Here is a 12,280-nt window from a genome sequence, read left to right as displayed (position 1 = left end):
CTGATAACTAGCTAACTAACCTACTATCTACTAGTCTACTGCCCCTGATAACTAGCTAACTAACCTACTATCTACTAGTCTACTGCCCCTGATAACTAGCTAATTAACCTACTATCTACTAGTCTACTGCCCCTGATAACTAGCTAACTAACCTACTATCTACTAGTCTACTGCCCCTGATAACTAGCTCACTAACCTACTATCTACTAGTCTACTGCCCCTGATAACTAGCTAACTAACCTACTATCTACTAGTCTACTGCCCCTGATAACTAGCTAACTAACCTACTATCTACAAGTCTACTGCCGCTGATAACTAGCTAATTAACCTACTATCTACTAGTCTACTGCCCCTGATAACTAGCTAATTATCCTACTATCTACTGCCCCTGATAACTAGCTAACTAACCTACTGTCTACTAGTTTAGGCAGGGAACGTCTGCTCTGCTCTGGGGTCTTACCAGCAGTGAACTGGAGGTAACTTCAAGTTATCTATTAGTTTAATGGTCTACTAGTCTACTACAGCTGACACTTACCCACTATGACCACCATGATTTACCCACTATGACCACCATGCTTTACCCACTATGACCAGCATGCTTTACCCACTATGGCCACCATGCGTTACCCACTATGACCACCATGATTTACCCACTATGACCACCATGCTTTACCCACTATGACCACCATGCTTTACCCACTATGACCACCATGGTTTACCCGCTATGACCACCATGCTTTACCCGCTATGATCCCCATGCTTTACCCACTATGACCACCATGATTTCCCCACTATGACCACCATGCTTTACCCACTATGACCACCATGCTTTACCCACTATGACCACCATGGTTTACCCGCTATGACCACCATGCTTTACCCGCTATGATCCCCATGCTTTACCCACTATGACCACCATGATTTACCCACTATGACCACCATGATTTACCCACTATGACCACCATGCTTTACCCACTATCACCACCATGCTTTACCCGCTATGGCCACCATGCTTTACCCACTATGACCTCCATGCTTTACCCGCTATGACCACCATGCTTTACCCACTATGACCACCATGCTTTACCCACTATGACCACCATGCTTTACCCACTATGACCACCATGCTTTACCCACTATGACCACCATGGTTTACCCGCTATGACCACCATGCTTTACCCACTATGACCACCATGCTTTACCCACTATGACCACCATGCTTTACCCACTATGACCACCATGCTTTACCCACTATGATCACCATGCTTTACCCGCTATGACCATCATGCTTTACCCACTATGACCACCATGCTTTACCACATTATCCTCATAGATATCATCCTAACCAACTTGCCCTCCAAATACACCTCTGGTGTTTTCAACCAAGATCTCAGCGATCACTGCCTCATTGCCTGTATCCGCTATTGGTCCGCGGTCAAACGACCACCCCTCATCACTGTGAAACGTTCCCTAAAACACTTCTGTGAGCAGGCCTTTCTAATCGACCTGGCCCTGGTATCCTGGAAGGATATTGACCTCATCCCGTCAGTCGAGGATGCCTGGTCGTTCTTTAAAAGTAATTTCCTCAACATCTTAAATAAGCATGCCCCTTTCAAAAAATGCTGAACTAAGAACAGATATAGCCCTTGGTTCACTCCAGACCTGACTGCCCTTGACCAGCACAAAAACATCCTGTGGTGGACTGCAATAGCACCGAATAGCCCCCGCGATATGCAACTGTTCAGGGAAGTCAGCTACCGATACACACAGTCAGTCAGGAAAGCAAAGGCTAGCTTTTTCAAACAAAAATTTGCATCTTGTAGCTCAAACTCCAAATCGTTCTGGGACACTGTAAAGTCCATGGAGAACAAGAGCACCTCCTCCCAGCTGCCCACTGCACTGAGGCTAGGTAACACTGTCACCACTGATAAATCCACGATAATCAAAAATTTCAATAAGCATTTCTCTACGGCTGGCCATGCCTTCCTCCTGGCTACTCCAGCCCCGGCCAACAGCTCCGTCCCCCCCTCAGCTACTCGCCCGAACCTCCCCAGCTTCTCCTTCACCCAAATCCAGATAGCAGATGTTCTGAAAGAGCTGCAAAACCTGGACCAGTACAAATCAGCTGGGCTAGACAATCTGGACCCTCTCTTTCTAAAACTGTCCGCCTCCATTGTTGCAACCCCTATTACCAGCCGGTTCAACCTCTCTTTCGTATCGTCCGAGATTCCCAAAGATTGGAAAGCTGCCGCGGTCATCCCCCTCTTCAAAGGGGGTGACACTCTAGACCCAAACTGCTACAGACCTATATCTATCCTGCACTGCCGCTCTAAAGTCTTCGAAAGCCAAGTTAATAAACAGATCAGTGACCATTTTGAATCCCACCGTACCTTCTCCGCTGTGCAATCCGGTTTCCGAGCCGGTCATGGGTGCACCTCAGCCACGCTCAAGGTACTAAACGATATCATAACCGCCATCGATAAAAAACAGTACTGTGCAGCCGTCTTCATCAAACTGGCCAAGGCTTTCAACTCTGTCAATCACCACATTCTTATTGGCAGACTCAACAGCCTTGGTTTATCAAATGACTGCCTTGCCTGGTTCACCAACTACTTTGCAGACAGAGTTCAGTGTGTCAAATCAGAGGGCCTGTTGTCCGGACCTCTGGCAGTCTCTATGGGGGTGCCACAGGGTTCAATTCTCGGGCCGACTCTTCTCTCTGTATATCTCAATGATGTCGCTCCTGCTGCGGGTGATTCCTTGATCCACCTCCACGCAGACGACACCATTCTGTATACTTCTGGCCCTTCTTTGGACACTGTGCTAACTAACCTCCAAACGAGCTTCAATGCCACACAACACTCCTTCCGTGGCCTCCAACTGCTCTTAAACGCTAGTACAAGCAAATGCATGCTTTTCAACCGTTCGCTGCCCGCACCCATCCGCCCGACTAGCATCACTACTCTGGACGGTTCTGACCTAGAATATGTGGACAACTATAAATACCTAGGTGTCTGGCTAGACTGTCAACTCTCCTTCCAGACTCATATTAAACATCTCCAATCCAAAATCAAATCTAGAATCGGCTTTCTATTTTGCAACAAAGCCTCCTTCACTCACACCGCCAAACATACACTCATAAAACTGACTATCCTCAACTTTGACGATGCCATCTACAAAATAACTTCCAATACTCTACTCAGCAAACTGGATGCACTGCCGCAGTGCCATCCGTTTTGTTACCAAATCACCTTATACCATCCACCACTGCGACCTGTATGCTCTAGTCGGCTGGCCCTCGCTACATATTCGTCGCCAGACCCACTGGCTCCAGGTCATCTATAAGTCTCTGCTAGGTAAATCCCCGCCTTCTCAGCTCACTGGTCACCATAGCAACACCCACCCGTAGCACGCACTCCAGCAGGTATATCTCACTGGTCATCCCCAAAGCCAACACCTCATTTGGCCGCCTTTCCTTTCAGTTCTCTGCTGCCAGTGACTGGAACGAATTGCAAAAATCGCTGAAGCTGGAGACACATTTCCCTCACCAACTTTAAACATCAGCTATCTGAGCAGCTAATCGATCGCTGCAGCTGTACATAGTCCATCTGTAAATCGCCCACTCAATCTACCTACCTCATCCCCATATTGTTTTTATTTACTGTTCTGCTCTTTTGCACACCAGTATTTCTACTTGCACATCATCATCTGCTCATCTATCACTCCAGTGTTAATCTGCTAAATTTTAATTCTTCGCTACTGTGGCCTATTTATTGCCTTATCTCCTCATGCCTTTTGCACACACTGTATATAGACTTTCTTTTTTTTCTACTGTGTCATTGGCTTGTTTATTGTGTTATTGGCTTGTTTATTGTTTATTCCATGTGTAACTCTGTGTTGTTGTCTGTGTCACACTGCTTTGCTTTATCTTGGCCAGGTCGCAGTTGTAAATGAGAACTTGTTCTCAACTGGCCTACCTGGTTAAATAAAGGACTTGTTCTCAACTAGCCTACCTGGTTAAATAAAGGACTTGTTCTCAACTAGCCTACCTGATTAAATAAAGGACTTGTTCTCAACTAGCCTACCTGGTTAAATAAAGGTGAAATAAAATAAAATAAAAGAATAAACGGATAACTAACCACTGTGACCACCATGCTTTCCTTGTCCTCTGGTCCTGCTCTCTCTCTGTCTCTCTCTCTTTATCTCTTTATCTCTCTCTTTCTCTCTATCTCTCTCTCCCTCCTTTCTCTGTCTTTATCTCTGATATGCTCTTTCTCCCTGTCTTTCTTTTCTGTCTCTCTCTCCTCTGTCTCTGCTCTCTCTTCTGTCCTCTCTCTGCTCTCTCCTCTCTCTCACTCTGCTCTCTCAACTGTTCTCTCTCTGCTCTCTCTCTCTGCTCTCTCCTCTGATCTCTCTCTCTATGTTCTCTCCTCTCGCTCTCTCTCTCTCTCTGCTCTCTCCTGTCTCTCTCTCTGCTCTCTCCTGTCTCTCTTTCTCTCTCTGCTCTATACTCTGTCCTCTCTCTCTCTGCTCTCTTGTCTCTCTCTCTCTCTGCTCTCTCCTCTGTTCTCTCTCTCTCTGCTCTCTCCTCTGTTCTCTCTCTCTATTCTCTCATCTGTCCTCTCTCTCTCTCCCTCTCTGACATGCTCTCTCTCCTCAGAAGGACTGTATTAATCTGTAACATTCCTTAGCTGGTCAGTACAAGTGGACAGGTCCTCTGAAGTCTCTCATGTGACAGTGGAGATTAGAGAAAGTGCTCAGATGTGATGTGAGAGGGAGCTGCATATTTGAGATGTGGAGTAGAGATATCCTCTAACACAGGAGTTGCAGGTGGGTGGGGGGGGGGGACGGCTTCATGTTAACCTTGTATTGACATTTTACATTTATTTGTGCATCTCTACACACACTGACAGGGCCCTACACACACTGCCAGGGCCCTACACACACTGACAGGGCCCTACACACACCGACAGGGCCCTACACACACTGACAGGCCCCTACACACTCTCACAGGGCCCTACACACTCTCACAGGGCCCTACATACACTGACAGGGCCCTACACACACTCACAGGGACCTACACACACTCACAGGGCCCTACACACACTGACAGGGACCTACACACACTCGCAGGGCCCTACACATACTCGCAGGGCCCTACACACACTCGCAGGGCCCTACACACACTCGCAGGGCCCTACACACACTCGCAGGGCCCTACACACACTCGCAGTTCTACGGACAATTCCTTCGACCTCATGGCTTGGTTTTTGCCCTGACATGCATTGTCAACTGTGTGACCTTATAGAGACAGGTGTGTACCTTTCCAAATCATGTCCAATCAACAGGGTCTCCTTAGTGAGGAGTTCTAACGGGGCAGTCTCCTTAGTGAGGAGCTCTAACGGGGCAGTCTCCTTCGTGAGGAGCTCTAACGGGGCAGTCTCCTTAGTGAGGAGCTCTAACGGGCCAGTCTCCTTAGTGAGGAGCTCTAACGGGGCAGTCTCCTTAGTGAGGAGCTCTAACGGGGCAGTCTCCTTAGTGAGGAGCTCTAACGGGCCAGTCTCCTTAGTGAGGAGCTCTAACGGGGCAGTCTCCTTAGTTCTCTTATATACTGCAGACAGGTCATATTTGCATTATTTAGCTTATTCATCATTCATAATTATTTCATTAACTATTAACGTTTGCTTCATTAATGTGATCGACCAATACTGGGTCATGCATGTGACAGGCCAATGCCTCACGAGGCTTCTTCTCTCTAAGCTGAGACCTTGAAACTGAGATATATTTTATTCTCAAAAACAAGGGGTCTGGGCGTCCTGTCGAATTACAGATACAGATAGTGAGGATTTGTTCAATCAGTCACATGCATGAACACAGGAAAAGCGCCAACATAACATGTTCCATCACAGGCACGTGACAGCCCGTTAAAATTTCCCGGAAGGACAACAATCTCTGCAGCACTCCACCAATCAGGCCTTTATGGTAGATTGGCCAGACAGAAGCCACTCCTCAGTAAAAGGCACATGACAGCAATGCTTGGAGTTTGCCAAAAGGCACCTAAAGGACTCTCAGACCATGAGAAACAAGATTTTCTGGTCTGATGAAACCAAGAATGAACTCTTTGGCCTGAATGCCAAGCTTCACGTCTGGAGGAAACCTGGCACCCTCCCTACTGTGAAGTATGGTGGTGGCAGCATCATGCTGTGGGGATGTTTTTCAGCGGCTGGGACTGGGAGACTGGTCAGGATCGAGGGAAAGTTTAATGGAGCAAAGTACAGAGAGATCCTTGATGAAAACCTGCTCCAGAGCGCTCAGGACCTCAGACTGGGGTGAAGGTTCACCTTCCAACAGGACAACGACCCTAAGCACACAGCCAAGACAACGCAGGAGTGGCTTCGGGACAAGTCTCTGAATGTCCTTGAGTGGCCCACAGAGCTTGAACCCGATCGAATATTTCTGAAGAGACCTGAAAATAGCTGTGCAACAACGCTCCCCATCCAACCTGACAGAGCTTGAGAGAACCTGCAGAGAAAAATGGGAGAAACTCCCCAAATACAGGTGTGCCAAGCTTGTAGCGTCATACCAAAGAAAACTCGAGCCTGTAATCGCTGCCAAAAGGGCTTCAACAAAGTACTGAGTAAAGGGTCTGAAAATTTCCACAAACCGATTTTTGCTTTGTCATTATGAGATATTGTATGTAGATTGATGAGGAAACAAAATCAATGTAATCCATTTTACAATAAGGCTGTAACGTAACAAAATGTGGAAAAAAGTGGAAGGGTCTGAATACTTTCCGAATGCACTTTATATCCTGTTGGCTAGTCACCATACCCCTATACACATCTACCTCCATCACTCCAGTATCCCTGCACATTTTTAATATGGTACTTGTTACGAATCCCTTTTGCCCTGCAGTCTAGGGGGGGGATGGAAACGAGACCTGTAACATAACTCATGCAAAATCATAACAGTGAAAAGGAACAGTGAGACAACTTAAATCTACCGTCAAACACTCAGGGTTTATTGTTTAAACACACGGTAATGGGGGGGCTGAGCTGGACCCAAGGAAATAAATAATAAATATCCAAACAAACCCCTAAGCTAGTCTAGCCTGCTTTAAGAACAGCTAGCTAACTAACCAAAAATACAGTGGGTGGTCCGCCCAGTTCTAACTAGGGTATATAAACATTGTTTTCCTACGGGTAATGAAGGCCCATGGGGCGAGTTGGCTGGTTATCCCCTTTTCCCAACAACAAACAAACAGTCATGCACCATAACAATACAATACTCACAGGATAACGGACAAAGTGACATGTAGGTGCAAAAACTAAAAAGAGAGATCTAGCTTATAAAGAGAGAGGGAGAGAGACCTGGGGGGAAAAAAAACTGAATGGGTTTTTAAACCAAGGGAAAGGGCATGTGATTGGGTAAGGGAAACAGGAGGTGTGTCTTCAGATTGATGACTGATTGGGGAATGATGATTGCCACTTGTGAGGAGAAGGAGAGAAAAGAGACACACACAGGATACCTGTATCCGTAACAGAGATACTGTACTGACATACTGTACTGAGATACCTGTATCCGTAACAGAGATACTGTACTGACATACTGTACTGAGATACTGTACTGAGATACTGTACTGACATACTGTACTGAGATACTGTACTGAGATACTGTACTGTACTGAGATACTGTACTGAGATACTGTACTGACATACTGTACTGAGATACTGTACTGTACTGAGATACTGTACTGAGATACTGTACTGAGATACTGTACTGTACTGAGATACTGTACTGAGATACTGTACTGACATACTGTACTGAGATACTGTACTGAGATACTGTACTGTACTGAGATACTGTACTGAGATACTGTATCCGTAACAGAGATACTGTACTGACATACTGTACTGAGATACTGTACTGAGATACTGTACTGAGATACTGTACTGAGATACTGTACTGTACTGAGATACTATACTGAGATACTGTACTGCACTGAGATACTGTACTGAGATACTGTACTGAGAAACTGTACTGAGATACTGTACTGAGATACTGTACTGTACTGAGATACTGTACTGAGATACTGTACTGAGATACTGTACTGACATACTGTACTGAGATACTGTACTGAGATACTGTACTGTACTGAGATACTGTACTGTACTGAGATACTGTACTGAGATACTGTACTGTACTGAGATACTGTACTGAGATACTGTACTGAGATACTGTACTGTACTGAGATACTGTACTGAGATACTGTACTGAGATACTGTACTGTACTGAGATACTGTACTGAGATACTGTACTGAGATACTGTACTGTACTGAGATACTGTACTGACATACTGTACTGAGATACTGTACTGTACTGAGATACTGTACTGAGATACTGTACTGAGATACTGTACTGTACTGAGATACTGTACTGAGATACTGTACTGACATACTGTACTGAGATACTGTACTGTACTGAGATACTGTACTGAGATACTGTACTGACATACTGTACTGAGATACTGTACTGTACTGAGATACTGTACTGAGATACTGTACTGAGATACTGTACTGTACTGAGATACTGTACTGTACTGAGATACTGTACTGAGATACTGTATCCGTAACAGAGATACTGTACTGACATACTGTACTGAGATACTGTACTGAGATACTGTACTGAGATACTGTACTGAGATACTGTACTGTACTGAGATACTATACTGAGATACTGTACTGTACTGAGATACTGTACTGAGATACTGTACTGAGAAACTGTACTGAGATACTGTACTGAGATACTGTACTGTACTGAGATACTGTACTGAGATACTGTACTGAGAAACTGTACTGAGATACTGTACTGAGATACTGTACTGAGATACTGTACTGTACTGAGATACTGTACTGAGATACTGTACTGAGATACTGTACTGAGATACTGTACTGTACTGAGATACTGTACTGAGATACTGTACTGAGATACTGCACTGTACTGAGATACTGTACTGAGATACTGTACTGTACTGAGATACTGTACTGACATACTGTACTGTACTGAGATACTGTACTGACATACTGTACTGAGATACTGTATTGAGATACTGTACTGAGATACTGTACTGAGATACTGTACTGTACTGAGATACTGTACTGAGAAACTGTACTGAGAAACTTACTGTACTGAGATACTGTACTGAGATACTGTACTGTACTGAGAAACTTACTGTACTGAGATACTGTACTGAGATACTGTACTGTACTGAGATACTGTACTGAGATACTGTACTGAGATACTGTACTGAGATACTGTACTGTACTGAGATACTGTACTGAGATACTGTACTGAGATACTGTACTGAGATACTGTACTGTACTGAGATACTGTACTGAGAAACTGTACTGAGAAACTTACTGTACTGAGATACTGTACTGAGATACTGTACTGTACTGAGATACTGTACTGAGATACTGTACTGAGATACTGTACTGTACTGAGATACTGTACTGAGATACTGTACTGAGATACTGTACTGAGATACTGTACTGTACTGAGATACTGTACTGACATACTGTACTGTACTGAGATACTGTACTGACATACTGTACTGAGATACTGTATTGAGATACTGTACTGAGATACTGTACTGACATACTGTACTGAGATACTGTACTGAGATACTGTACTGTACTGAGATACTGTACTGAGATACTGTACTGTACTGAGATACTGTACTGAGATACTGTACTGAGATACTGTACTGAGATACTGTACTGTACTGAGATACTGTACTGTACTGAGATACTGTACTGAGGTACTGTACTGAGATACTGTACTGTACTGAGATACTGTACTGCTATACTGTACTGTACTGAGATACTGTACTGTACGGAGATACTGTACTGAGATACTGCACTGTACGGAGATACTGTACTGAGATACTGTACTGTACTGAGATACTGTACTGAGATACTGTACTGAGATACTGTACTGTACTGAGATACTGTACTGACATACTGTACTGAGATACTGTACTGTACTGAGATACTGTACAGTACTTAGATACTGTACTGAGATACTGTACTGGGATACTGTACTGAGACATTGTTTCGAGATACTGTACTGTGGTGAGATACTGTACTGAGATACTGTAATGAGAAACTGTACCGTACTGATATACTGTACTGATATTCAGTACTCAACTGTGCTAGTGTAATATACATTACTGATAACATCTTGTATCACTCAGCCCATCTTAATTAAGGTCTGCTGGCAGAAGGCAGTTTCTGATTGCATGTTTGATTACATTTTACTGCCGAGGGCTAAATCAGGGTCACACAGAGTGTTTCTTGGAAGTTTGAAATAAATCTACTTTGAAACAGAAGTGTACATCTCACACACACATGGTTGTGGACATGAATAAAGAAGACCACGTCAGATATAGAGTTGAAATGTATTACATTTTGAGTTTGCATCCCAATATTACACTTTATAAACATCACAGGAGACAGAAATATAACAAAACCGTTAAAAATAAAAACACCACATTTTTTTTTTGGTCTGTAAAAACAAAAAGTCATAATAATAATAAAGAGGAAATGATGACCAACATGAACATCCATCCACCCATTCCACTCATGCATTATTATTATATTATAATTTTATTATTATTATTATTATTATTATTATTGTTATTATTATTATATTATAATTTTATTATTATTATTATTATTATTATTATTGTTATTATTATTATATTATAATTTTATTATTATTATTATTATTATTATTATTATTATTAATATTATATTATAATTTTATTATTATTATTATTATTATTATTATTGTTATTATTATTATATTATAATTTTATTATTATTATTATTATTATTATTATTGTTATTATTATTATATTATAATTTTATTATTATTATTATTATTATTATTGTTATTATTATTATATTATAATTTTATTATTATTATTATTATTATTATATTATAATTTTATTATTATTATTATTATATTATAATTTTATTATTATTATTATTATTATTATTGTTATTATTATTATATTATAATTTTATTATTATTATTATTATTATTATTATTATATTATAATTTTATTATTAGTATTATTATTATTATTATTATTATTATATTATAATTTTATTATTATTATTATTATTATTATTATTATTATATTATAATTTTATTATTATTATTATTATTATTATTATATTATAATTTTATTATTATTAATATTATTATTATTATATTATAATTTTATTATTATTATTATTATTATTATTATATTATAATTTTATTATTATTATTATTATTATTATTATTATTATTTGTAAAAAGAAAAATAAAGAAAACTTTTCAAATCTGATCTCGTCGCCGAGCAACAATCAACGAGCTCGAGAGGCGAAGGTCAAGTCCTCCGAAACATGACCCGCAAAACCGCACTTCTTAACCACCCGCCCGCTTAATAGCCTGGAAGCCAGCCGCACCAACGTGTCGGACGAAACACTGTTCAACTGACTACCGGAGTCAGCCTGCAGGCACCCGGCCCACCACAAGGGAGTCGCTAGAGCGCAATGAGCCAAATAAAGCCGCCCCTGGCCAAACCCTCCCCTAACCCGGATGACATTGGGCCAATTGTGCACCGCCTTATGGGACTCCCATTCACATCCAGCTGTGACACAGCCTGGGATCGAACCCGGGTCTGTAGTGACACCTCTAGCACTGTGATGCAGTGTCTTAGACCGCTGAGCCACTTGGGAGGTCCAATAAGTTTCAGTTTTAGTTTTAGTTTAGTCGGTCAATACTTTCAGTCGTTTCAATAGTTTTGTACTCTCATACCTACTATATTCTGTAAACAGGATGTATTAATAGTATGTCTAAGTGTATATGTTCATGTATCTAAAACCCTACGTAGTGCACTACTTTAGACCAAGGACCTATGTAACCTATTCCCTACGTAGTGCACTACTTTAGACCAGAGCCCTATGGAACCCTATTCCCTACGTAGTGCACTACTTTAGACCAGAGCCCTATGGAACCCTATTCCCTATATAGTGCACGACTTTAGACCAGAGCCCTATAGAACCCTACTCCCTATATAGTGCACTACTTTAGACCAGAGCCCAATGGAACCCTATTCCCTACGTAGTGCGTTATATAGGGCCCTGGTCAAAAGTAAATGGACTATGTAGTCTAGGGAATAGTGTGATAGTGAAGTATGCTGAAATGATGAACACTTCAGAGGTG

This window comes from Salmo salar, chromosome 13 (genome assembly GCF_965601325.2).
Source record: "Salmo salar chromosome 13, fSalSal1, whole genome shotgun sequence".
NCBI lineage: Eukaryota > Metazoa > Chordata > Actinopteri > Salmoniformes > Salmonidae > Salmo > Salmo salar.
Note: the sequence above shows the minus strand (reverse complement) of the source record.